Source organism: Ranitomeya variabilis, chromosome 2 (genome assembly GCF_051348905.1).
Source record: "Ranitomeya variabilis isolate aRanVar5 chromosome 2, aRanVar5.hap1, whole genome shotgun sequence".
NCBI classification, from domain to species: Eukaryota; Metazoa; Chordata; class Amphibia; order Anura; family Dendrobatidae; genus Ranitomeya; species Ranitomeya variabilis.
Window position 1 is genome coordinate 330,374,101 of NC_135233.1, and position 24,824 is coordinate 330,398,924.

The 24,824-nt window shown below is 45.8% G+C and overlaps 1 protein-coding gene across 2 annotated transcripts in view; it reads left to right on the top strand.

Annotated features, from left to right (window-relative positions):
- The first annotated feature begins 660 nt into the window (after nucleotides 1-660).
- Nucleotides 661-24,824, top strand: part of MOSPD1 (motile sperm domain containing 1) — a 72,594-nt gene continuing 48,430 nt past the window's right edge. Inside the window, exon 1 of one of the 2 annotated variants that reach the window (XR_013221310.1) lies at nucleotides 661-893. The gene's annotated coding sequence lies outside the window, so the exon portion shown is untranslated. The remainder of the gene's footprint in view (nucleotides 894-24,824) is intronic. The other variant, XM_077285317.1, reaches the window with a different exon arrangement.

The window sequence follows — 24,824 nt, forward strand, 5'->3', positions numbered from 1 at the left end:
GACGGTGCAGTGCAGGAAGCAGGTGTGTGATGTAGAGAAGGTGCAGTGGTGTGATGTAGACGGTGCAGTGCAGGAAGCAGGTGTGTGGTGTAGAGAAGGTGCAGTGGTGTGATGTAGACGGTGCAGTGCAGGAAGCAGGTGTGTGATGTAGAGAAGGTGCAGTGGTGTTATGTAGACAGTGCAGGAAGCAGGTGTGTGATGTAGAGAAGGTGCAGTGGTGTTATGTAGACAGTGCAGGAAGCAGGTGTGTGGTGTAGAGAAGGTGCAGTGGTGTGATGTAGACGGTGCAGTGCAGGAAGCAGGTGTGTGATGTACAGAAGGTGCAGTGGTGTTATGTAGACAGTGCAGGAAGCTGGTGTGTGGTGTAGAGAAGGTGCAGTGGTGTGATGTAGACGGTGCAGTGCAGGAAGCAGGTGTGTGATGTACAGAAGGTGCAGTGGTGTTATGTAGACAGTGCAGGAAGCTGGTGTGTGGTGTAGAGAAGATGCAGTGGTGTGATGTAGACGGTGCAGTGCAGGAGTGTGGTGTAGAGAAGGTGCAGTGGTGTGATGTAGACGGTGCAGTGCAGGAAGCAGGTGTGTGGTGTAGACGGTGCAGTGCAGGAGTGTGGTGTAAAGAAGATGCAGTGGTGTGATGTAGACGGTGCAGGAAGCAGTGGTGAGGATGATAGCTGGTGATGACGTAGGAGGTGCAGTGAGCACTAGTGAGCTGTGTGACGTCACGCCGTGCGGCTGCTGCTCCCATCCCCGAGAGCTGCACGCTCAGTGGCAGAGGCGGCAGCAGCCTCTCAGTATCCGCAGCAGGAGCGCTGACGTCACGGCTGTGCTCCGGGGCGGCACTGCGGCCAGAGGCTGCTGACAAAGGGACGGAGAACAGCGGGACCCGGAGAGGAGGTAATGAGAGAGGGGAACCGGGAGGAGGAGGGGGGCGGGAAGTCACCAGGGGAGGGCGGAGGAAATACGTGACATCCGCACACACTGCCTCATCTGACCCCAATACACCGACCGTGTAAACAGTGTGAGACGGAGCCGCAGCGCGGTGTTCCCCGCCCGCTGTGTGTGTATGTGCCGTCCGCTGCACAGTGCGGTAATGGCAGCCGCAGCATTGTGTGCACCAGGGAAACGTGAGAGCCGGGGTATTCACATAAACAGCTGTATAGCAGCGAGACGTGGGCGACACCGTGTACAGAGAGCAGCCACCGTGTATAGAGAGCAGCCACCGTGTATAGAGAGCAGCCACCGTGTATAGAGAGCAGCCACCGTGTAAGAGAGCAGCCACCGTGTATAGAGAGCAGCCACCGTGTATAGAGAGCAGCCACCGTGTATAGAAGGCAGCCACCGTGTATAGAAGGCAGCAACCGTGTATAGAGAGCAGCCACCGTGTATAGAGAGCAGCCACCGTGTATAGAAGGCAGCCACCGTGTATAGAGAGCAGCCACCGTGTATAGAGAGCAGCCACCGTGTATAGAAGGCAGCCACCGTGTATAGAGAGCAGCCACCGTGTATAGAGAGCAGCCACCGTGTATAGAGAGCAGCCACCGTGTATAGAGAGCAGCCACCGTGTATAGAAGGCAGCCACCGTGTATAGAGAGCAGCCACCGTGTATAGAGAGCAGCCACCGTGTATAGAGAGCAGCCACCGTGTATAGAGGGCAGCCACCGTGTATAGAGGGCAGCCACCCTGTATAGAGAGCAGCCACCGTGTATAGAGAGCAGCCACCATGTACAGAAGGCAGCCACCGTGTATAGAGAGCAGCCACCCTGTATAGAGAGCAGCCACCGTGTATAGAAGGCAGCCACCGTGTATAGAAGGCAGCCACCGTGTATAGAAGGCAGCCACCGTACAGAGAGCAGCCACCGTGTATAGAAGGCAGCCACCGTGTATAGAGAGCAGCCACCGTGTATAGAGAGCAGCCACCCTGTATAGAGCAGCCACCATGTACAGAAGGCAGCCACCGTGTATAGAGAGCAGCCACCCTGTATAGAGAGCAGCCACCATGTATAGAAGGCAGCCACCGTGTATAGAGAGCAGCCACCGTGTATAGAGAGCAGCCACCCTGTATAGAGAGCAGCCACCATGTACAGAAGGCAGCCACCGTGTATAGAGAGCAGCCACCATGTATAGAGAGCAGACACCGTGTATAGAGAGCAGACACCGTGTATAGAGAGCATCCACCCTGTATAAAGAGCAGCCACCCTGTATAAAGAGCAGCCACCACGTACAGAAGGCAGCCACCGTGTATAGAGAGCAGCCACCGTGTATAGAGAGCAGACACCGTGTATAGAGAGCAGCCACCATGTACAGAAGGCAGCCACCGTGTATAGAGAGCAGCCACCGTGTATAGAGAGCAGCCACCGTGTACAGAAGGCAGCCACCGTGTATAGAGAGCAGCCACCATGTACAGAAGGCAGCCACCGTGTATAGAGAGCAGCCACCATGTACAGAAGGCAGCCACCGTGTATAGAGAGCAGCCACCATGTACAGAAGGCAGCCACCATGTATAGAGAGCAGCCACCCTGTATAGAGAGCAGCCACCATGTACAGAAGGCAGACACTGTATAGAGAGCAGCCACCATGTACAGAAGGCAGCCACCGTGTATAGAGAGCAGCCACCGTGTACAGAAGGCAGCCACCCTGTATAGAGAGCAGCCACCATGTACAGAAGGCAGACACTTTATAGAGAGCAGCCACCATGTACAGAAGGCAGACACTGTATAGAGAGCAGCCACCGTGTACAGAAGGCAGCCACCGTGTATAGAGAGCAGCCACCGCGTACAGACAGCAGCCACCGTATAGAGACGGCAGTCATCGCATAGAGACAGCAGCCACCGTGTACAGACAGCAGCCATCGTATAGAGACAGCAGCCACCGTGTACAGACAGCAGCCATCGTGTACAGACAGCGGTCACCGTGTACAGACAGCAGCCATCGTATAGAGACAGCAGTCACCGCGTACAGACAGAGGTCTCCGTGTACATACAGCGGTCACCGTGTACAGACAGCAGCCTGCGTACACAGTGTCACCATATACAGACAGTAACCGTGTGCAGACAGCAGGGATAATACTGGGGAGTGATGGTGGAGATAGTCATAATAGTATAATATAATTATAATAATATGAATAATAATAATACTGTATAGTGATAATAATGTAATCATAGTAATAATACCATATTGGGATAGTCATAATGTAAAAATATATAGTGACATAATAATAGTATAATAATACCATATAGTAATAGTGATAACCATACAATAATAGTTACAGCAATATAATAGTTAATAATAATAAAATAATAATACAATTTAGGTGTAATAATAGTAATACTGAAATAGTGATATAATAATATCAATGTAATAGTAATGATTCTAATATTAATGTAATATTATTAATAAATATCAATAATACATATTATAGTGTTAATACAGTAATAATAAGAGTGTAATATTAGCAATAAAAATAATGCCATAATGTTAATAGTGATAATATTAAATTAATAATATTAATCAAATATAATACTAAAAAAAATCATATTACTGTCTATAATATTATACTATATAATATATACAGTACTATATTACATAATACTAAAAATCTCATAGTAATATTATTATAATAATCGCCACACAAACAGTAATTGTAGTAATAATGGTAACAATAATGGTAATATAGTAAGAGTGATAAAATGTGTCAGCAGGGTGAGCTCTAGTCACCAGTGTTACACCCAGCCTAACCAGTAAGAAGCTGGGCACTTGTGGAAAACAAAGGATAGGGCTTTACTAGAAAAAAAAAATTCTGCAGGGTGAAGACAGCAAGAAGAATTTTCCTTGGGGATGTCCCGACATTACTGCTAATACTGGGCTATGGGTTGGCCATGGTGTCGCTTGTCTGCTCTGGTTCCTCCGTGTAGGTGTCACATGCTGGAGCGCCGATAGGGGTAGAAATGATCACAAGACACTTGCAGGTCCCCCGCGATGAATGATTCCGCACTGGCGAGGGCTGAGCCCAGGAGCCTCCTGTACACAGAGCACAGCCTCAGATTTGCACAGGACACACTGTTAAGGTACCGTTACACTAAACGACTTACCAACGATCACGACCAACGATCACGACCAGCGATGCGATCGTTGGTAAGTCGTTGTGTGGTCGCTGGGGAGCTGTCACACAGACAGCTCTCTCCAGCGACCAACGATCAGGGGAACGACTTCGGCATCGTTGAAACTGTCTTCAACGATGCCGAAGTCCCCCTGCAGCACCCGGGTAACCAGGGTAAACATCGGGTTACTAAGCGCAGGGCCGCGCTTAGTAACCCGATATTTACCCTGGTTACCATTGTAAAAGTAAAAAAAAAAAACACTACATACTCACCTTCTGATGTCTGTCACGTCCCCCGCCGGCGGCTTCCCTGCACTGAATGTGTCAGCGCCGGCCGGCCGTAAAACAGAGCACAGCGGTGACGTCACCGCTGTGCTCTGCTTTACGGCCAGCCGGCGCTGACACATTCAGTGCAGGGAAGCCGCCGGCGGGGGACGTGACAGACATCAGAAGGTGAGTAGTGTTTTTTTTTTTTACTTTTACAATGGTAACCAGGGTAAATATCGGGTTACTAAGTGCGGCCCTGCACTTAGTAACCTGATATTTACCCTGGTTACAAGTGAACACATCGCTGGATCGGTGTCACACACACCGATCCAGCGATGACAGCGGGTGATCAGCGACGAAATAAAGTTCTGGACTTCTAGCTCCGACCAGCGATATCACAGCGGGATCCAGATCGCTGCTGTGTGTCAAACACAACGAGATCGCTATCCAGGACGCTGCAACGTCACGGATCGTCGTTGTTCTCGCTGCAAAGTCGCTTAGTGTGAAGATACCTTTACCCTAATAGCTTCTTAGTTATTGTGTTACATAAGATCCCGCAGGGGTGTAACTATAGTGGGTGCTGGGGTTGTAGTTGCACCCAAGTCCTGGACCCTAGGGGGACCCAAATGGTCTAAGGCGCTCATGTGAGAAAGACCAATACTATCAAAGACCTGTGATAGTTGGGGGCCCTGTTGGAGATTTAGCATTCTGGCCTACAAGCTTCAGGTTACATCTCATGCGGCTCAAGTGCTTCTGGCTAAGTATCCAGAATATAATGGGACAGGTTAATGCAATTGCCCTCAGAATTTAGTAAAGAATGTACAAAAGACATAGCTAGGTCGACCAAAATGGAAGCAGCTCTCTGCTCTAAGGTGGCCATTCTCCTTCAATAGTTGTCAGCCATACGCTCATTTGGCCAACAGATAGTCATCCCAACCTCCCCACGCACATGTACGCTCCGCTCTGCCAAGTGTGCATGTGTTTCCAATGTAGAGAGGGCGGTAAGCCAGTGACATCTCTGGCTGCTGCTTCTTTCCCTTGAGAACACATGAATCTTTTTTTTCTCGGACATCTCTGGAACAAACATCAGCTGAACATCTAATACATGTCAGATGGCTGCCAGTCCCACCTACATAAGCGTTCGGCCAACACTAATTACAATGTGTCATGCCTGATTTGGGATTCACTGCATGGAAAATGCACAATTGTACGAGGATTCACTCCATTGTAACCTTTTGCAAGTGTTGTCTACAGAATTAGGTCGGCCCTTAGGGTACTGTCACACAGTCACACTTTGATCGCTACGACGGTACGATTCGTGACGTTCTAGCGATATCGTTACGATATCGCAGTGTCTGACACGCAGCAGCGATCAGGGACCCTGCTGAGAATCGTACGTCGTAGCAGATCGTTTGGAACTTTCTTTCGTCGCTTGATCACCCGCTGACATCGCTGGATCGTTGTGTGTGACAGCGATCCAGCGATGTGTTCGCTTGTAACCAGGGTAAACATCGGGTAACTAAGCGCAGGGCTGCGCTTAGTAACCCGATGTTTACCCTGGTTACCAGCGTAAACGTAAAAAAAACAAACAGTACATACTCACATTCCGGTGTCTGTCCTCCGGCGTCTCAGCTTCTCTGCACTGTGAGCGCCTGCCAGCCGGAAAGCGAGCACAGCGGTGACGCGGTGACGTCACCGCTGTGCTTTCCGGCTCTGCTGCTTACACAGTGGAGAGAAGCAGAACGCCGGGGGACAGACACCGGAATGTGAGTATGTACGGTTTGTTTTTTTTACGTTTACGCTGGTAACCAGGGTAAACATCGGGTTACTAAGCGCGGCCCTGCGCTTAGTAACCCGATGTTTACCCTGGTTACCCGGGGACTTCGGCATCGCTCCAGCGCCGTGATTGCAAAGTGTGACCGCAGTCTACGACGCTGGAGCGATACTCATACGACGCTGCGACGTCACGGATCGTGCCGTCGTAGCGTCCAAAGTGTGACTGTGTGACAGTACCTTTAGTGAAGACTCCTCTTCACTATTGTCTTTTCCTCCTCGCCTTCCAAGACCTAAAGTTTTTTTTATTTTTGGTTGATAGACCCGTATCTGGTCTTGTTTTTTTCATTTACTTTCTTGTTGTAGAAGCTGTAGCTTTTTAGTTTTTCTTATTTTATGTTCCATGAGATCTCTTTTTAATAATTTTTTTAGGTTCAGCAACAGTAATTTTGCCATTTAAATTTTTATTTAATCTTGAAGTTCAAAATGTGGGATAAATATTATATTTTAGCAGTTTATACAGTAACACATGATAATGATAATTTTTTTTACCTTTTGGTAAATGATGGGAATGTTTGTATTTTCTATAAAATAAAGAAATAAACATATGGAGCTTATGGAGAACAACATTGGAAGTCAACTCAAGACAATTGCACAAGTAACCATCAAGTGCGGCATATACCAAGGTGATGCACTGTCCCCATTGCTGTTCTGCATAGGCTTGAACCCCCTCACTCAGATAATTACAGAGTCTGGCCATGGATACAAGTTCAAGAGTGAAAGCACCATCAGCCACCTCCTCTACATGGATGACATCAAGCTGTATGCGAAAAACAAACGAGACATCAACTCACTGATGCACCTGACATTGATCTATAGTGAAGACATCGGGATGTCCTTCGGACTGGAGAAGTGCGGCCTGCTGGTAATAAAGATAGGCAAGGTAGTCAAGACTGATGGAGTGCAATTGCTAGCAGGGCACATAGCAGATGTACAGACATGCTACAAGTACCTCGGCATCTCACAGGGATACGGTAACCATGATGAGGAGGCAAGGAAAGCAGCCACATCCAAATACCATCAAAGGGTAAGACAAGTCCAGAAGAGCCAGCCCAATGGGACGAATAAAACCTGTGCCATCAATACATATGCCCTGCCAGTTATCAGATACCCTGCAGGCATAGTGTGTTGGCCAAAAGAAGAGATGGAAGCTGTAGATGTGAAGACACGAAAGCTCCTCACAATGCATGGAGGTCTCCACCCCAAGTCTAGCACCCAAAGATTGTATGCCAACAGAAAGGACGATGGTCGAGGATTGACAAGCATCTAAGCTACCATCATGGATGAAACAAGGAGTATCCAGGAATACATCAGGAAAATGGCACCAAAAGATGAGCTGCTGAGAGAAAGCCTAAGGCAGCAACAACAACAGATCTGGTAGGAAGAACAGGAACATGAAGCATCATGGCAAGACAAGCCGCTGCATGGGAAGTACCATTGACAGGTAATGGAGGTGGCTGACATGGAGAAATCCTACCAATGGCTGGAGAAAGCAGGACTCCCGAGACAGCACAGATGCACTACAAGCACTAAGTACCAGATCCATAGAAGCAGGAATCTACCACACAAGACAAGACCCAAGGTGCAGAACATGCAACCTCAGACACAACACATAGTGGCAGGATGCATAATGCATGCAGGAACAGTGTATAACGAACGCCACAACCAAGTACAAAGGACAACAAAGACCACCCCCCACTGAGGGTGAGAAGGAAGTTTATATATGTTAGGTGTCGAGTTCCTGCCGCTGCACAAGGGGAATCGCGAACCATGTGCTCTGCGGTCTCCAATTCCTCCCCGGCCGTAGAGGAGCCTGTTCAGCAGAGACATCGGTCCCAGCGTATTGCTCAAGCTGATGCTGTGCGTCTGGTTACTGCTGCCGTGCCAGGTCCAGCTATTGTAACCAGCATTAGTCAGCGGTGACCAGACGTTCCAGGGACTAAGTCCTGCTTTTTCCCTACTGAGCATGCCCGTGGGACGACCTCTCATTGGAGGTCGGAGGTCACACGCTCAGGTCCTGAAGAGGCCCTGATTGGATCACTGGGAAGGTCCCGGAAGGCCACAACTATAAAAGGTTCACATGACCGCTCGGCCATGTGCTAGTATAAACTGAATTTGTGCGTGTGTGGATGTGATTTTGATATCTGGTGATAGCTCCTAATCATTCCCCTCCCTAGCGTTGTTGTATGTGGTTTGGGTGTTGGAGCTGACTAGCGCCAGTTTGTGCCATCCTGCACAAGGCACGATCATACTGCATCAATTCAGCAGTGTCTGCAAGTGCGGCGCCATGAGCATCTAGAGCGCTCTCCGGTCCCTAGCTAGAGCGGGTAATGGCGTCCGCCAGAGCGGCGCTGTGCGCACTCAGTGTGCTAAATCTTTATTAATTAGTTTCTCCCTGGCACCGCAGTTGCAGCGCCAATCGTTAGTGGGTCTAGAAGGACTTTAACCCCGTGTCCTTGGGGCAGAGTTCTGTGACCAAACACTAGTGTTCACTCTGCTGTATTGCGGCCCTGTGAAGCAACAGGGTTTGTCTCCGTATATACTGGGTGAAGTTAACCCGTGAGTGTTCTCTTTTTACCGCCATATACTGTCCACCGAGCAGCAGGTGTCATCTCTGCACGGTGTACCCCGAGCGGCGAATGCGCCTTAAATTTTCCATTATATTGGTGCGTTCCGCCAGCCCTAACAATATATAAATATTACCAGATGTTTGTATATATATTTTAATACTTTTTCCTGGGCCTTCTGGAGAGCTTGAACTAGAGATCTCTTGACCATTTGTGCGATGCACTGCGATACTGTAATATTGCAGTGTATTCTACAACTATCTCCTGTGGAGCCCATTCACAGAATGGTCTTCCTAGATGTACAAACATGGCGGACACGGGGGAATTCAGTAGAACATTGGTTACAAGGACAATGCACCACCCAATCGGGGAAGCAGATCGGGATCAGAAGGGACATTTTCCCCTATTGCCAACCTGAAAGGCTATGTGCACATGTAGTTTTGAGGTCTGCGGATTTTTCCGCAGCGGATTTGAGACATCCGCATGTAAAAGGCACTGCGTTTTACCTGCAGTTTTACTGCGGAATTACGGTACTGCGGATTTTGTGCGAATTCCACCTGCTGTTTTACACCTGCGAATTCCTATTATGGAGCAGGTGTAAACAGCTGCGGAATCCACACAAAGAATTGACATGCCGCGGAATGTAACCCACAGCGTTTCCGCGCGTTTTTTTCCGCAGCATGGGCACTGCGGATTGCATTTTCCATAGGTTTACATTGTACTGTGTAAGGGTACCGTCACACAGTGCCATTTTGATCGCTGCGACGGCACGATCCGTGACGTCGCAGCGATCGTATGATTATCGCTCCAGCGTCGTAGACTGCGGTCACACGTTGCAATCACGGCGGTGGAGCGATGCCGAAGTCCCCGGGTAACCAGGGTAAACATCGGGTTACTAAGCGCAGGGCCGCGCTTAGTAACCCAATGTTTACCCTGGTTACCAGCGTAAACGTAAAAAAAACAAACAGTACATACTTACATTCCGGTGTGTGTCCTCCGGCGTCTCAGCTTCTCTCCACTGTGTAAGCACCATAGCCGGAAAGCACAGCGGTGACGTCAGACGTCACCGCTGTGCTCGCTTTCTGGCTGGCCGGCGCTCACAGTGCAGAGAAGCTGAGACGCCGGAGGACAGACACCGGAATGTGAGTATGTACTGTTTGTTTTTTTTACGTTTACGCTGGTAACCACGGTAAACATCGGGTTACTAAGCGCGGCCCTGCGCTTAGTTACCCGATGTTTACCCTGGTTACAAGCGAACACATCGCTGGATCGGTGTCACACACAACGATCCAGCGATGTCAGCGGGAGATCCAGCGACGAAAGAAAGTTCCATACGATCTGCTACGACGTACGATTCTCAGCAGGGTCCCTGATCGCTGCTGCGTGTCAGACACTGCGATATCGTATGGATATCGCTGGAACATCACGGATCGTACCGTCGTAGCGACCAAAGTGTGACTGTGTGACAGTACCCTAAGAATGCCATTGTTAATATAGACAGGAAGCAGCCTCTCAGTGATAAATGTCAGGCGTGGATGAGGCTAAAGGCCCCGTCTCACTTAGCGATTTACCAACGATCACGACCAGCGATATGACCTGGCCGTGATCGTTGGTAAGTCGCTGTGTGGTCGCTGGGGAGCTGTCACACAGACCGCTCTCCCCAGCGACCAACGATCAGGGGAACGACTTCGGCATCGTTGAAACTGTCTTCAACGATGCCGAAGTCCCCCTGCAGCACCCGGGTAACCAGGGTAAACATCGGGTTACTAAGCGCAGGGCCGCGCTTAGTAACCCGATGTTTACCCTGGTTACCAAAAAAAACAAACAGTACATACTCGCCTTTCGGTGTCCAGGTCCCTTGCCGTCTGCTTCCTGCTCTGAGTGAGATCCGGCCGTACAGCGAGAGCAGAGCGCAGCGGTGACGTCACTGCTGTGCTCTCACTTCTCACTGTACGGCCGGCAGTCAGTGAGAGCAGGAAGCAGACGGCAAGGGACCTAACGGACATCAGAAGGCGAGTATGTATTGTTTGTTTTTTTTTACATTTACGCTGGTAACCAGGGTAAACATCGGGTTACTAAGCGCGGCCCTGCGCTTAGTAACCCGATGTTTACCCTGGTTACCAGTGAAGACATCGCTGGATCGGTGTCACACACACCGATTCAGCAATGTCAGCGGGGCCTCAACGACCAAAAAAAGGTCCAGGCCATTCCGACACGACCAGCGATCTCGCAGCAGGGGCCTGATCGCTGGTACGTGTCACACATAGCGAGATCGCTATGGAGGTCGCTGTTGCGTCACAAAACTTGTGACTCAGCAGCGATCTCGCTAGCGATCTCGCTATGTGAGACGGGGCTTTAAGGCAGGGTGAGTGCAGGAAATGCCTAATGTTATCATTTTATCTAGATAGGTTTTCTCTAGGGCTGTACGCTGCCTGCCTGCAGATTAAACATTTCACATTTGTCTGGGGAAGAAGCAATTTTTTATGCAACATCAGAAATCAAGCTACATGATGTTTCCCGACAAAACCCATCATCAGAATACAGGCTGCTCTTTTCTGGCAGTCTGTATTCTGCTGATGGTGCATAAGCTATAAAAACCATGCCATTGCACCTTTCGTTTTTACTCCTCCTGGTCTAATTTGTTCCCAGTGGAACTATGTACTGTCCTGACTTTCTGGGGATAACCTAAGCCAGGACCCCATTTTCCACGCTACCTCATCCTGCGACTACTTTATGGCGATATTTGTAGCCCACGGTATTATTTGTTTCCGTTTTTATTGTCTCGTCTCTATAGTCAATAATCTTCCATTCTTCAGATCAGGTCTCTGGATCAGATTTCTGGCCCGATGCCCAATTTTTGTATTAATAATGTTCTTTCCGTATATTACTTCTTGGTTATCCTTAATTAAATACATAATTTTCATAGACAAGGTGAATATGATATAGGACATTCATTTGGAAAGGAACAGTTAATACATAATAATTAGTCTGCAATTTTTTTTTCATGAAGTTTATTAAAACAAGCACATTAAGTGTTCATATACTTTGTATTAGTGGTCCTATGCTAATGTTGTATCTGGCATCTCAGGACATCCAGTGCCTCCACCATGAAGAGACAGTACATACTTGTCCTAGGTGGGCTGATGGTGGAGGCAGTGACAGACTGTAGGGGCAAGATTAGTGTAGGACATACAGTGGGGGAAAATAAGTATTTGATACAGTGATGATTTTGCATGTTTTCCCAGCTACAAAGAATAGAATAGAGAGGTCTGTAATTTTTTATCATAGGTGCACTTCACTTGTGAGAGACAGAATCTTACCAACAATCCAGAAAATCGCATTGTATGATTTTTACATAATTAATTTGCATAAAATAAATATTTGATACAATATAAAAATAGAACTTAATATTTGGTACAGAAACCTTTGTATTAATTACAGAGGTGATCAGTTTCCTCTACTTCTTGACCATGTTTGCACACACTGCAGCAGGGATTTTGGCCCACTTCTCCATACAGTTCTTCTCCAGATCTTTCAGGTTTCGGGGCTGTGGCTGGGCAACATTAAGTTTCAGTGCCTTCCAAAGATTTTCTATTGGGTTCAGGTCTGGACACTGGCTAGGCCACTCCAGTGCCTTGAAATACTTCTCACGGAGCCATTCCTTAGTTGCCCTGGCTGTGTGTTTCGGGTCATTATCATGCTCATCCACGACCCGTCTTCAATACTCTTACTGCAGAAAAGAGCTTGCTCGCCAAAAATTTTGCAATATGTTACTTTTCCTCCCTTCAATAAGGTGCAGTAATCCTGTCCCCTTTGTAGAAAAGCACCCACAAAGTATGATTCCCCCACCATGCTTCACAGTTGGGACAGTGTTCTTGGGTTTGTACTCATCCTTCCACCAAACACGGTGAGTGGAGTTCTATTTTGGTCTCATCTGACCACATGACCTTCTCCCATGCCTCCTCTGGATCATTCAGATGGTCATTGGTGAACTTCAAACGGGCCTTGACATGTGCTGGACTGAGCAAGGGGACCTTGCATGCCCTGCATGATTTTAATCCACGATGGCATAGTGTGTTACTAACCGTTATGTTTGCGGCTGTGGTCCCAGCAATCTTCAGGTCATTGACCAGTTCCTCCCGTGTAGTTCTGGGCTGATTCCTGATCTTTCTCAGAATCATCCTTACCCCACAAGGCTGTTTAACAAAAATTAAAGCTGCACTGTGATTTGTTGCTATGGGCAATAATGAACTTTATAACCAGGTTTCCCTGGTTTTGGAAAACACCATTCTGCTTAAAAAAATAAATAAATAAAAATTTTGGTGAGTCTCCACTGCTTCTCCCAGTGTCTTTGCTCTGATCTTATGTTGGCTTCTCTGCAGTCAGTGCGCTAAGCTGCATTGCCTGAGTAGATGGGGCGAGCCGCGGCGCTCACTGATCGGCTGCAGCGCTTTCAACAATGCAGACAATATCAGGTGCCAGTGTAAGATAGATATCTATACAGATACTAGATATCAAAATATGGGTATATATCAATTTGTATTCTGTAGCTAAGGCTATGCTCACATGTCCAGTGATCATCCATTAGGCAGCAATCTACAGCATCAATCCTTTGAGAAAAAAAAAGTTGTGCAGACGCAATTTTTTTGTCTGGTCATAAAAAAAGCTGAGTTCAGCTGGATCCGTTTTTTTCAAATTGAAGTTTATGGAAAACATCCTTTAACCCCTTTCTGACATCAGACGTACTATCCCGTCAAGGTGACCTGGGCCCGTATGACCATCGACGGGATAGTACGTCATATGCCGTGAGCGGCTGGGTGTCAGCTAATTATCACAGCTGACTTCCAGCACTATGTGCCAGGAGCGGTCACGGACCGCTCCTGGCACTTTAACCCCCGGATCACTGCGATTAAACAAGATCGCAGCGTTCCGGTGGCATAGGGAAGCATCGCGCAGGGAGGGAGCTCCCTGCCTGCTTCCTTGAGACACTCAGAACAACGTGATGTGATCGCGTTGTTCCGAGGGTCTCCTTCGGTCTTCTCCCTGCAGGCCTCTGCAGGCTCTGCAAAGTGTCAGATCAGCGATCAGACACTATATAGTGATGTCCCAGCCTGGGACAATTTATAAAAATAAATATTACACTGTGTAAAAATATTTTTTTTTTAAATCCTAAATAAAGAAAATAAAAATAAATATTGTTCCAATAAATACATTTCTTTATGTAACAAAAAAACCCAGTAAAAGTACACATATTTAGTATCACCGCGTCCGTAACGACCCGACTTATAAAACTGTCCCACTAGTTAACCCCTTCAGTGAACACTGTAAAAAAAAAGAGGCAAAAACAATGCTTTATCATCATACACCTGAACAAAAAGTGGAATAACATGCAATCAAAAAGTCAGATATAAATAAACATGGCACCGCTGAAAACGACATATTGTCCCGCAAAAAACGAGCCGCCATACAGCATCATCAACAAAAAATAAAAAAGTTATAGCCCTCAGAATAAAGCGATGCAAAACAATTATTTTTTATATAAAAACGTCAACTCGTCCCGCAATAAAACGAGACCTCACATGACTCTGTGGACCAAAATATGGAAAAATTATAGCTCTCAAAATGTGGAGACGAAAAAACTTCTTTGCAATAAAAAGTGTCTTTTAGTGTGTGTGACAGCTGCCAAACATAAAAACAGGCTATAAATAGTAAATCAAACCCCCCTTTATCACCCCCTTAATTAGGGAAAAATAATAAAATAAAAAAAATGTATTTATTTATATAGAAAAAATGTATATTTATTAGGGTTGGAGTTAGAATTGGGTGGTTTCCACTGTTTAGGCACACCAGGGGCTCTGCAAACGCAACATGACATCTGATCTCAATTCCACCCAATTCTGCATTGAAAAAGTAAAATAGTGCTCCTTCCCTTCCGAGCTCTGCCGTGCGCCCAAACGGTGGTTTCCCACCACATATGGGGTATCAGGATACTCAGGACAAATTGCACAACAACTTTGGGGTCCAATTTCTCCTGGTACCCTTGGGAAAATACAAAACTGGGGGCTAAAAAATAATTTTTGTGGAGAAAAAAAAGATTTTTTTTATTTTCACGGCTCTGAGTTATAAACTTTAGTGAAACACTTGGGGGTTCAAAGTGCACACCACACATCTAGATAAGTTCCTTAGGGGGTCTACTTACCAAAATGGTGTCACTTGTGGGGGGTTTCCACTGTTTAGGCACATCAGGGCCTCTCCAAACGCAACATGGTGTCCGATCTAAATTCCAGCCAATTGTGCATTGAAAAGTCAAATGGTGCTCATTCCCTTGTGAAATTTTCTAAATTTTCGCCAAATTTCTGTTTTTTTTCACAAATAAACGCAAGTAATAGCAAAGAAATTTTACCATTATCATGAAGTACAATATGTCCCCAGAAAACAATGTCAGAATCACCGGGATCCGTTGGAGCGTTCCAGAGTTATAACCTCATAAAGGAACAGTGGTCAGAATTGTAAAAATTGGCCCGGTCATTAAGGTGCAAACCACCCTTGGGGGTAAAGGGGTTAAGCCGATTTCTAAAAGAGACTTTAGAAGTTGTAATTAGGATGCTCCATATTAATGATTCCAATGTCTTCCAGTACAAAGGTGCTGGAGACAACAAGAAATGTCCCATTGTATCACAACCATTAGGGGGTGAAAAAACTCCAACAAGTCTCTGGGTACTTTAAATGCAGGGTGGGAACATAGAATAATCAGCATGTCGTTATCCTTTGTAATCACATTGTAGGGAAAGATCAGGTAGGTGAATACAGTTCTTTGTTCACAAGTTGAGACATAGTGTCTCCAAATTGATGGGGGTAGTGGATAACTTGCCTCCTACATGGGGTATAAAGGATTGAGAGAGCCTGAAGGAAGGTTGGCATTCAGGGTTAGGTCTCAGAGGAACGTCCAGGAGGCACCATGTCAAAGTTTCCTCTCTGGTAATTATGAAATGACCATAAGCTTAGGATATTTATGTTTGTAATACTGTAATCCTTTACTTTTTGGGATTTGGTTATCTGTTTTCCCAATTTTATACTTTACCTTTGGTTGGGATATACGGTATATAGTTTCTTTTTATACTTTTTTTATTGGTGTGCTTTCTTTGCTGACCGTCCCCTAGAATCTACTTAGGGATATTGTTGTTGTGTGGCATTCTTATCTTTTATTTACTAATAATATTTCTTCATGTATTTATTGTTCGCTATCCTTGTCATTTGATATGGAGATTGTTTGCCATAATGGTATTTCTTACACCAGGAGCAGCGGAGGGGACTCAGTGCTTGACACAGCGAGGGTGATTAACCCCTTCCCGACCCATGACGCCACATAGGCGTCATGAAAACCCGTGCCAATCCGACCCATGACGCCTATGTGGCGTCATGGAATGATCGCGTCCCTGCAGATCGGGTGAAGGGGTTAACTCCTATTTTACCCGATCTGCAGGGAGAGGGGGAGTGGTGCTTCAGCCCAGGGGGGGTGGCTTCACCCCCCCCGTGGCTACGATCGCTCTGATTGGCTGTTGAAAGTGAAACTGCCAATCAGAGCGATTTGTAATATTTCACCTAAAAAACAGGTGAAATATTACAATCCAGCCATGGCCGATGCTGCAATATCATCGGCCATGGCTGGAAAACCTGAAGTGACCACCCCCCACCCCACCGATCGCCCCCCCACCGCTCCGTTATGGGGTCCGGTCCCCTCCGTCCTGTGCTCCGCTGCCCCGTGCTCCTGCCCGCTCCCCCGTCCTGCTGTCCGCTCCCCCCGTCCTCCGATCACCCCCCCTGTGCTCAGATCCACCCCCCCACCACCCCTTCATACTTACCGATCCTCCCGGTGTCCGGCCGTCTCCTCGCTGGGCGCCGCCATCTTCCAAAATGGCGGGCGCATGCTCAGTACGCCCGCCGGCCGGCAGATTCCTTACAGGTACATTTTGATCGCTGTGGTAGGTTCTACCACAGCGATCAAAATAAAAAAAATAATAAATAAACCCCCCCCTTTATCACCCCCATAGATAGGGACAATAATAAAATAAAGAAAATATATATTTTTTTTTTTTTCCCACTGTGGTTAGGGTTAGAACTAGGGTTAGGGTTAGAACTAGGGTTAGGGTTACGGGTAGGGTTAGGGTTATGGCATGTGCGGATTTGGCAGCGGATCCGCAGCGGATCGGCCGCGGATCCGCAGCGGATCGGCCGCGGATCCGCAGCGGATCGGCCGCGGATCCGCAGCGGATCGGCCGCGGATCCGCAGCGGATCGGCCGCGGATCCGCAGCGGATTGGCCGCTGCGAATTCGTAGCAGTTTTCCATCAGGTTTACAGTACCGTGTACACCTATGGAAAACCAAATCCGCTGTGCCCATGGTGCGGAAAATTCCGTGCAGAAACACTGCGTTGTATTTTCCACAGCATGTCAATTCTTTGTGCGGATTCCGCAGCGTTTTACACCTGTTCCTCAATAGGAATCCGCAGGTGAAATCCGCACAAAAAAACACTGGAAATCTGCTGTAAATCCGCAGGTAAAACGCAGTGCCTTTTACTTGCAGATTTTTCAAAAGTCGTGCGGAAAAATCTCACACGAATCCGCTACGTGGGCACATACCCTTAGGGTTAGGGTTGGAATTAGGGCTAGGGTTGGAATTAGGGTTACGGGTGTGTTGGGGTTAGGGTTGTGGTTAGGGGTGTGTTGGGGTTAGGGTTGGGATTAGGGTTATGGCTACAGTTGGGATTAGGATTAGGGGTGTGTTGGGGTTAGTGTTGAAGTTAGAAATGAGGGGTTTCCACTGTTAGGGCACATCAGGGGTCTCCAAACGCAACATGGCGCCACCATTGATTCCAGCCAATCTTGCATTCAAAAAGTCAAATGGTGCTCCCTCCCTTCCAAGCCCCGACGTGTGCCCAAACAGTGGTTTACCCCCACATTTGGGGTACCAGCGTACTCAGGACAAACTGGGCAACAACTGTTGGGGTCCAATTTCTCCTGTTACCCTTGCAAAAATAAAAAATTACTTGCTAAGACATAATTTTTGAGGAAAGAAGAATTATTTTTTATTTTCACGGCTCTGCGTTGTAAACTTCTGTGAAGCACTTGGAGGTTGAACGTGCTCATCACACATCTAGATAAGTTCCTTGGGGGGTCTAGTTTCCAAAATGGGGTCACTTGTGGGGTGTTTCTACTGTTTAGGCACATCAGGGGCTCTGCAAATGCAACGTGACGCCCGCAGACCATTCCATCAAAGTCTGCATTTCAAATGTCACTACTTCCCTTCCGAGCCCTGACGTGTGCCCAAACAGTGGTTTACCCCCACATATGGGGTATCACTGTACTCACAACAAACTGGGCAACAAACATTGGGGCCCAATTTCTCCTGTTACCCTTGTGAAAATAAAAAATTGCTTGCTAAAACATCTTTTTTGAGGAAAGAAAAATGATTTTTTATTTTCACGGCTCTGCGTTGTAAACTTCTGTGAAGCACTTGGGGGTTGAATGTGCTCATCACACATCTAGATAAGTTCCTTGGGGGGTCTAGTTTCCAAAATGGGGTCACTTGTGGGGTGTTTCTACTGTTTAGGCACATCAGGGGCTCTGCAAATGCAACGTGACGCCCGCAGAGCATTCCATCAAAGTCTGCATTCCAAAACGTCACTACTTCCCTTCCGAGCCCCGGCATGTGCCCAAACAGTGGTTTACCCCCACATATGGGGTATCACCATACTCAGGAGAAACTGGACAACAACTTTTGGGGTCCAATTTCTCCTGTTACCCTTGCAAAAATAAAAAATTCTGGGCTAAAAAAATATTTTTGAGGAAAGGAAACACATTTATTATTTTCACGGCTCTGCGTTATAAACTTCTGCGAAGCACTTGGGGGTTCAAAGTGCTCACCACACATCTAGATTAGTTCCTTGGGAGGTCTAGTTTCCAAAATGGGGTCACTTGTTAGGGAGCTCCAATGTTTAGGCACACAGGGGCTCTCCAAACGTGACATGGTGTCCGCTAATGATTGGAGCTAATTTTCCATTCAAAAAGCCAAATGGCGTGCCTTCCCTTCCGAGCCCTGCCGTGTGCCCAAACAGTGGTTTACCCCCACATATGGGGTATCATCGTACTCAGGACAAACTGGACAACAACATTTGGGGTCCAATTTCTCCCATTACCCTTGGAAAATTAAAAAATCCTGGGCTAAAACTCATTTTTGAGGAAAGAAAAATTATTTTTTTATTTTCACGGCTCTGCGTTATAAACTTCTGTGAAGCACCTGGGGGTTATAAGTGCTCACTATGCATCTAGATAAGTTCCTTGGGGGGTCTAGTTTCCAAAATGGGGTCACGTGTAGGGGAGCTCCAATGTTTAGGCACACAGGGGCTCTCCAAACGCGACATGGTGTTCGCTAACGATTGGAGCTAATTTTCCATTCAAAAAGTCAAATGGCACGCCTCCCCTTCCGAGCCTTGCCGTGCACCCAAACAGTGGTTTACCCCCACATATGAGGTATCAACATACTCAGCAGAAATTGCCCAACAAATTTTAGGATCCATTTTATCCTGTTGCCCATGTGAAAATGAAAAAATTGAGGCTAAAAGAAATTTTGTGTGAAAAAAAAGTACTTTTTAATTTTTACGGATCAATTTGTGAAGCACCTGAGAGTTTAAAGTGCTCACTATGCTTCTAGATAAGTTCCTTGGGGGGTCTACTTTCCAAAATGGGGTCACTTGTGGGAGCGCTCCAATGTTTAGGCACACGGGGGCTCTCCAAACGTGACATGGTCTCTGCTAGCGATGGAGATCATTTTTCATTCAAAAAGTCAAATGGCGCTCCTTCCCTTCCGAGCCTTACCATGTGCCCAAACAGTGGTTTACCCCCACATGTGAGGTATCAGTGTACTCAGGAGAAATTGTCCAACAAATTTTAGGATCCATTTTATCCTGTTGCCCATGTGAAAATTAAAAAATTGAGGCTAAAATAATTTTTTTGTGAAAAAAAAGTACTGTTTAATTTTTACGGATCAATTTGTGAAGCACCTGGGGGTTTAAAGTGCTCACTATGCTTCTAGATAAGTTCCTTGGGGCGTCTAGTTTCCAAAATGGGGTCACTTGTGGGGGAGCTCCAATGTTTAGGCACACGGGGGCTCTCCAAACGTGACATGGTCTCTGCTAGCGATGGAGATCATTTTTCATTCAAAAAGTCAAATGGCGCTCCTTCCCTTCCGAGCCTTACCATGTGCCCAAACAGTGGTTTACCCCCACATGTGAGGTATCAGTGTACTCAGGAGAAATTGTCCAACAAATTTTAGGATCCATTTTATCCTGTTGCCCATGTGAAAATTAAAAAATTGAGGCTAAAATAATTTTTTTGTGAAAAAAAAGTACTGTTTAATTTTTACGGATCAATTTGTGAAGCACCTGGGGGTTTAAAGTGCTCACTATGCTTCTAGATAAGTTCCTTGGGGCGTCTAGTTTCCAAAATGGGGTCACTTGTGGGGGAGCTCCAATGTTTAGGCACACGGGGGCTCTCCAAACGCGACATGGTGTCCGCTAAAGATTGGAGCCAATTTTTCATTCAAAAAGTCAAATGGCGCTCCTTTCCTTCCAAGCCCTGCCGTATGCCCAAACAGTGGTTTACCCCCACATATGAGGTATCAGCGTACTCAGGACAAATTGGACAACATCGTTCGTGGTCCAGTTTTTCCTTTTACCCTTGGGAAAATAAAAAAATTGTTGCTAAAAGATCATTTTTGTGACTAAAAAGTTAAATGTTCATTTTTTCCTTCCATGTTGCTTCTGCTGCTGTGAAACACCTGAAGGGTTAATACACTTCTTGAATGTGGTTTTGAGCACCTTGAGGGGTGCAGTTTTTAGAATGGTGTCACTTTGGGGTATTTTCAGCCATATAGAACCCTCAAACTGACTTCAAATGTGAGGTGGTCCCTAAAAAAATGGTTTTGTAAATTTTGTTGTAAAAATGAGAAATCACTGGTCAAATTTTAACCCTTATAACTTCCTAGCAAAAAAAAAATTTGTTTCCAAAATTGTGCTGATGTAAAGTAGACATGTGGGAAATGTTATTTATTAACTATTTTGTGTCACATAACTCTCTGGTTTAACAGAATAAAAATTCAAAATGTGAAAATTGCGAAATTTTCAAAATTTTCGCCAAATTTCCGTTTTTTTCACAAATAAACTCAGAAATTATCGACCTAAATTTACCACTAACATGAAGCCCAATATGTCACGAAAAAACAATCTCAGAACCGCAAGGATCCGTTGAAGCGTTCCTGAGTTATTACCTCATAAAGGGACACTGGTCAGAATTGCAAAAAACGGCAAGGTCATTAAGGCCAAAATAGGCTGGGTCATGAAGGGGTTAAAGTACAGTTTGACTTTTTTTTTTTTTTTTAAGACAAACTGCTGCTGGGGACAGGGGTGTTTCTAGAACTGGAAAATCGCTTTTCACTTTTAAAAATTGGTATCCCAATGATAGAATGCTTGTAAAATAACAAAATCATTTAGTACTCGCTCTCCCTGAGTCCAGCGCCGCGGCTTCTGTCTTGTGTTTTTGGCTGCAGAGATGACATCACGTCAACAGTGTACATCACCGCTGCAGCCAGTCGCTGATCTCAACGGCTTTCCTTATCCGAGTTCAGCGATTGGCTGCAGCGGTGAGTGTGGTGCTGCCAATTTCTTTTACAGGAATCTTTGAGTTGTGGAAATTTGTACAAATTTATATAGCATAAATTTTTGCTAGGATAGGCCATCATTTAGTGATTGCTGGGGGTCTGACCTCTCAGTCCTCCTAAAGTCCTGGAAATGGAGTGCCAGAATACTGCTCCAATATCAATATGCCATCACTTATTATTTTTGCATTTTATGCTAGTTACTCACATGCACACTTGGCTGAACTGAGAGAGCAATTGTATGGGGATAGTGGGGGGGTTTTTCGAGAGAAATAGCACCTGCTCCAGTTCACTTTAATTTATTTTATTAATATTATGTATTTATTATTATTTTATAATGGTATGTCATATTTGCGTGTAGCTGTGGGCCCCCAGAGTCAGTGTTATTAGTGGACCCCTGACGTCCCAGTCTGACACTGACCACATAAGTGAGTCTACCTTGCATCGATTAAAACCACGGTAGCGTTTATTGTCTTATGAACTATTATGGCCATCTTCATTCACAGCCCAAACCTCAGGGCTCATCCACTTCTGCGGTAATGTATCCTGTACACGCTCATGTTTATATGATAAGTCATTTGCGATGATGCTTCAGACATTACACATCTCCAGGCAGCGGCTGACTCTGGAGGATAAGTATGTCACGTGTGAAGCATCCGCGCATACCTTGTGATAATGAATGTCATTATGGACAGTCACATTCCCTTGTATAGTATCTGTGTTATGGTTCACTCGCATAGTGTGATATCACCAAATGTAACAACAACCAATTCATAGGGGAACCAGAACCCAAAATGGGGGACGGTTCATACATACAGATTGGGTTAAACATTACTGTATGTATAGAAGATTAACGGTCTGCTGGCATTACTCATTAGATCAAAGTCGGTCAAGCCTGCCATCCTTGTGATTGGACAACTTTCTATAGTGTATGGGACTAAAGAAGGATCCGGGAATGTTGGATCTGTTCCCACTGGAGTCATCCTACTGGTGGGATGGTCTGGCCAAGCTTATTTTTTCTCCTCTCCTTACTATAGCAAAGCTCCAGTTTCATGGAGAGTTGTCAGTCAGTCCAAACAACATATAGTTAATGTGAGTTACATGCGGGGTTTCCAGGCTCCTGAGAAACTTCTGCAGTCACTCAGATTTCTGAATCATGACAGTGTGCGTGCTGTCAGGATTGTCCTCTATTTCCAGCGCAAGTGAGTGGTCTACAAGTGTACTAATTGTATACTTGCAATCATGGCAACTCCATTCTCATCCGCTTGTCTCAGTACTCTATTGAGAGGAGTGGATGAGAATCTAGTCGGGCATTATTGACCACAGATATGCAAAACGCATGTAAATGCCCACTCGCGCTGTAAATAGAGTGGAATCCTAACAGCGTGCACATTGCACACTGTCAGGGTGAGTGCAGAAATCTACCTTGAGCCCAGAAAACCCTTTTAATGTATTTTATTGCACTTAATATTTATAGAATTCTAATAATTGGTGTATATAAATATGAGAGATGTTGCTGGGCAGTTCTGGCAGCTTTCATATTGCTTAAGGCAGGGCGACCTGTTTGGAAACCATGCAGAGTGCTGCTGACCTAACAGGCCATTTGGGTCAGGTCGCTGGCAATGTCTGTTATCTGGCTGCGGGCCTGCAGGGTAAATGTCATGGAATGTGAGATTTCTCTCTCTTTACAAACTGCTTTTTGATGATCCCATTTACACTTTATTAATAAGAAGCTCGGCGGTGAGCGCCACACATTGAATGGGGCTGTGCAGTGCAGCTCTGATCAGCTCATTGATGGCGGTACCGACTGTCGGACCCCAATTGACATGATACTAATGAAGATCTAATCCCAAGGGTAGGTCAAAAATATCTTATGGCCGGACCAGCCTATCAGAGGGAACCTGTCATGAGATTGATGCTGCGTGAACTACGGGCAGCACGATTCATACAATGACTGCGTTATCACAGCCGTGTATATTCTACGCTGAAACTATACAGTATTTAACAAAAACCCATAGTCTGAAGAGAACTAGTCCAAGACTCAGGTTGGCGGGTTCTGTCCTCCTCTGTCCTAGAATGACAGATGTCTGTATAGTCTGAGACCTGTTGGTCTCGGAGTGGGTCACAAGGAGAAGCCGCCCAGGTCCAGTCATCTTGCTGCAGTAATCGTAGATACATCATTCCCTACTGGCTTTTTGAAGTATGTTCACTATGAAACTCGGGGTTTGTGCGGCCCAAATTTGCCGTCACATTTCATTTATTATAAGATTTATCGGTGGTGATTGTTTATCTGTCAGCATTCGACGCTTGTCTGAGGCCAGATTCACACATAATATGGGCGCAACCCTTGTGACACAAATCAGCAGCATCATACATGTGATTAGACCCGCGGTCAGGCCAGAACTTGTGGCTGTAATACAAAAGCAAAACTGTACTTTTATTACATTGTGTAAAACTGGTGTTAGGCCTCATTCAGACTTCTGGCTTTCATGTACAGGTTTTAGCCATGTGTCATCACGAACAGAACACGTCTCATTTAGATCCAAATTGCAGATCAAAATCACCCATTCAAATCAATGGGTCCGTGAAGAAAAGACAATGCTCGGTTGCCATCTTTGTGACATTCAAGCGCTGTCCTTATTGACTGTTTAATGGGTCGGAGAACTTTGGAAATTTTTTTTCTCTCTTTGGTTACAAGGAAAATGGATGTCATACTGATGGTAAAAATGAACAAATGTGCCAAAAACAGATGAAAATCTGATGAAAAAATAGTCTGTTTATTAAAAAAAATGGATGTCTGAATGAGGCCTAAGGGCTCTTTTACATGAAGAACAGTCCATGTATTTTTAGTATAAAGGATCCATTTTTGGTCAAGTTCTACAATCCTTATTACATCTGTTTATCTCAAAAAAAAGAAAAATTTCATCCTACCCATTAAACAGTAAAGTATGGACAACACACAGATGACATCCATGTGCTCTTTGTCTTTTCTCAAAGGGCCATTGACTTGCATTCACAAATTTGACCTGCAGATCAAAGTAGGATGTTTCTTTTTTTTTTTTTTTTTGTTTGCGCACAATTAGTCCACAAAAAAAGTACATGTTAAAAGGCCCCATCATTGTAATGGAACCATAATCTATCCATATACACTGCTGAAAAAAATAAAGGGAACACTTAAACAACAGAATATAACTCCAAGTAAATTCAACTTCTGTGAAATCAAACTGTCCACTTAGGAATCAACACTGATTGACAATCAATTTCACATGCTGTTGTGCAAATGGAATAGACAACAGATAGAAATTTTTGGCAATTATCAAGACATACTGAATAAAGGAGTGGTTTTGCAGG